The following is a 4,075-nucleotide window of genomic DNA, read 5'->3' as shown; positions in this document are numbered from 1 at the left end:
CTACATCTTTATCAATTTGTTGGTTGATGGGCATTTTGGTTGTTTCAAAGATTTAGCTCTTACAAACTGTGCCACTATAAACATGGGTGTGCATATATTGCTGTGGTGTGATGCTTTTAATTCTTTTGAGAAAATACCAAGAAGGGAACTAACTGAGTCAAATGGAACCTCTAGTTTCAGTTTTTTGAGAAATCTCCACACTGATTCCTACAGTGGTTGCACCAGCCTACAGTCCTATCAGCAGAGGAGAAGGGTTCCTTTCTCTCCACACCCCCTCCAGCATTTGTTATTGGTTGATTTCTTGATAGCAGCCATTCTTTCTGGGGTGAGGTGGAATCTCAGTTGTTTTCATTTGTGTTTCTTGGACAACCAGTGATGTTGAACATTTTTTCAGGCATTTATTTGCTGTTTCTACTTCATCTGAGAAGTGTCTTTTCATTTCAGATGCTTATTTTTGGATTAGGTCTTTAAATTTAGGGGGTCTGATTTTTTTGAATTCTTTGTATTCTAGATAGTAGTCCTTTGTTTGATGAATAGCTGGTAAAAAATTTTCCTGTGCCATGGGTTGCCTCTTCACTCTGTTGGTGGTTTCTCTTGCTGTGCCAAATGTTTTTAAGTGCATTTTGGGGGGGGGCTACCAGGGATAGAACTTGGGACGTTGCACTTGCAAGGCAAACGCCGGAACCACTGAGCTAAATCCCTGGCCCAATGCTAGAAGCATTTTTTTTTGTTGTTGTTCTTGTTTTTTGGTACCAGGGATCGAACTCGGGTCCTTGCACTTGCACAGCAGGAGGCGAAACCACTGAGCTAAATCCCTGGCCCTTTTAAATGAACTTTAATACTTCTAGAATACAGATGCTGTTATGGATTATTCTTATTCTCGAATAAATATTTGACTACTGTAACATTTTAGTATTGTTTTGAGTTTTCAAAACAGACTTAAAGAAATAAAACAAGATCAGGTGATAGGTTCTGGTGATAAAGATGACACAACTATACAGAAAAGCCATAAATATTGAAAATGTTAAAAATCTTTTAGTTTTAGTAGTAGTAGTGACTTTGAACTTCTTTCATATTGAAAATACTGCCCTAGCCAGCCATGGCAGTGCACACCTCTAATCCTAGCACTCAGGAGGCTGAGGCAGGAGGATTGCTGATAGTTCAAGACTAATTTGAGCTACATAGCAAGGTCAAGGCCAGGCTGTACTAGAGTGGGGGCCTGTTTCAAAACAGAGACAGAGAGAGACAGAGAGAAGAGAGAGAGAGAGAGGGAGAGAGAGAAACACTACAGTACTGCCCTACTCTCAACACAAAATTCTACAAAAGTCAAGAGTCAGCATGTTCATTAACACTAGATGGCAGTCTAGCAAGTTGTATTTGCTTTTCAAAGTCATTACTTGAGTTTTCAGCTTAATTTATTTAGAAACAAAAGAAAATGAAATTAGAAAGTTATAATAATAATCTTTTAGGCTATTCAACATTCTACATTAGATTCTTAGGGTTTTCCTTAACTAAAAGGAAAATTTCATAGCAACTCTGTTTTCCTTTTCCAAGTTGGCTGAGATCATTGTTAAAAGTATATCTCTTTAGCTATATGAGCAAAAATAAACGTGAAAGCAAATACTTTTTGGCATATCTTAGCATACGTTAGCTCTTAGCTAACATTTAGATATTTTAGTACTTTATTTCAGCAATAGTTTGCTGCAACAATGTTTTTGATTTTGTTTTGTTTTTTGGTGCTGGATGTTTTGTTCTTTGGGGGCTAAATCCAGGGCCTCTGGAAGTATAACTGTGTGCTCTGCCACTGAGCCACACACCCCTGCCACTAACTTTTGAAGCTGAATTAAGTTGGTGCTACTAAGGCAACTTTTAGAGTGCCAAGTTGTTTTTGTAGAAGACCAGGACTTAAGTGACCAATTTTGTTTGTTTTAATGCTTGCTGGTCAGCATACTATTTGAATGCCTTAAAGACAGAAAATCAAAAACTTACTAGTTTTGAAATCTTCAAAAGGCTGGAGTTTGTCAGAAACAAGTGAGTTGTTTTATTTAGGTCTTCCCCTGCTTGATTAGTCTCATAGTTTTATTCTGACTCTTGGATAATGTGATGAGATCTTTCTCCAATCATTTCCTGTGACATGTGATGTAGGGTTGCTGAAACCTGTATCAGCCAAAAAAGTAGGGGAGAGAAAGCAAGTTAAGATGTTTTCCTTTCTGCTGAGAAAGGTGAATATCTGGCATCCATTAGGCAACAAGAAGAAAGTGTCTGTGAAGATCATGAATTGAAATTACTTAATGTGAGAAAATGTTGTCATTTTATTTTTAAACAACTTCAATCTTAAATAAAAATACAAATAGAATACAAGCAAGTTCTTTTTCCTGAGCTGTCTGTGGGTGAGCTGCTGACCTGATGCTGTATTATCTTCTACTAGTTTAGTGTGAATTTCCTATAAACAAGGATATTCTTCTATGTAACAATAATATAACCCTCAAAATCAGGAAATTAACACTGTTTCATGTCTACTATCTAACCCTCAGACTGCATCTAATGGCCATGTTTCTTTAGATGCCTTCACTGTAGAATAATTCTGTCTTTCCTTGTCTTCCTTGTACTTGATACGAACTAGTTATGTTGTAATCTGTCCTTCAGTGTAATTTTGCCTCATGATTAGATTTAGATTACGTATGTTTGGTAGTAATACCACGGAAGTGACCCTCTTTTCTCATTACATCTTATTATCATCAGGGAGTACATGATTTTGGTTTGTCCTTTTACGACATTCACCTTGGTCACCTAAGGTGGTATCTGCCAAATTTGTCCACTGTGAGGGTCCTACTCTTCTCTTTGCAATTAATAAATATTATGTAGGTCCTATTCCTCACTCAATGTTAAATTATCAAATTAAGCCCTAAGAACCTTTTTTTGGAGAAAGGATCTTGCTATGTAGCCCAGGTTGCCCTTGGACTCATGGAGATACTCCTGCCTCAGTCTTGCAAGTGGTGGGATTAAAAGTGTGTGCCTCCATGCTCAGCTCCAAAGAATCGTTTCGTTTTGTTTTTTGAGACAGGGTCTTACTATGTAGTTCAGGCTGGCCTTGAACTCATGATTCCTCTACTTTAGCCTCCCAAGTATTGGGATTATAGACATGTACCAACACATCCAGCCCCACAAAGCGCCTTTTATAAGTATCATAAAAGTTGTGTGTGTGTGTGTGTGTGTGTGTGTATTTCCACTCATCACCTACTCTCGCCAGAACTGTGAATGCAGGAGGTAGAAACAAATGGAATTAGAGTATAACTTTATAAAATGTATGAGTTCAGACACGTGAGATAAGAATTCTCCCTGAACTATCGGAAGCAACAGCCACATGAGCAAATTGATCCTGGTGCACTGCCACTGTAAGGGAACAAGATGTTAGGACCTCTAGGGTTGAAAGTGATTGTAGTGATGAGGAAGCCAAGGTTTGAATAGAAGAGTGGAGACATGGATGAGTGTATCCCACCCAAATAGAAATAAATGTGAATTATGGGTTGCTGGGGACACACAGCTCTCACCTGGTACCCGTAACTACTGAGATAAAGCTTTAATCCTGAATCATGTCTCTAGACCAGCATGGACAAATGCTCTCAGGGGTAAGACTGAACACTCAGGTTCATTTTTTAAAATCTGGGAGCCGGGCATGGTGTTGCACACTTATAATCCCAGCACTCGGGAGGCTGAGGCAGGAGGATTGCCCTGAGTTTGAGGTCAGGCTGGGCTACATAGTGATTTTGAGGCCAGCCTGAACTGCATAATGAGACCCTATCTCAAAAAAAAAAAAAATCTGGGAATGTTGATATAGAGGGGAATAGATGTAACTCCCAAGCCTGCTATATACCTCTGAAATCGAAGAATGAATTTTAGGAACAATAGAGGTTAAGAGTAGCTTCTGTCTAAGAGAGACAGAAGGGGGACCAGAAAGTGGGTTGCCCACCCGCTCTGCTTCTCAAAGATGTTTTATGGGACAAAGCCACGAGGTGAGATGGGTACAAAGTGGGACAAAACTATCATCAACCAGTAAGATTACAAGTACAGTTGC

The sequence above is a fragment of the Heterocephalus glaber genome, unplaced genomic scaffold (genome assembly GCF_053883595.1).
Source record: "Heterocephalus glaber isolate CG9 unplaced genomic scaffold, H.glaber_assembly_v1.0 deba00000676, whole genome shotgun sequence".
Lineage (NCBI taxonomy): Eukaryota > Metazoa > Chordata > Mammalia > Rodentia > Bathyergidae > Heterocephalus > Heterocephalus glaber.
Note: the sequence above shows the minus strand (reverse complement) of the source record.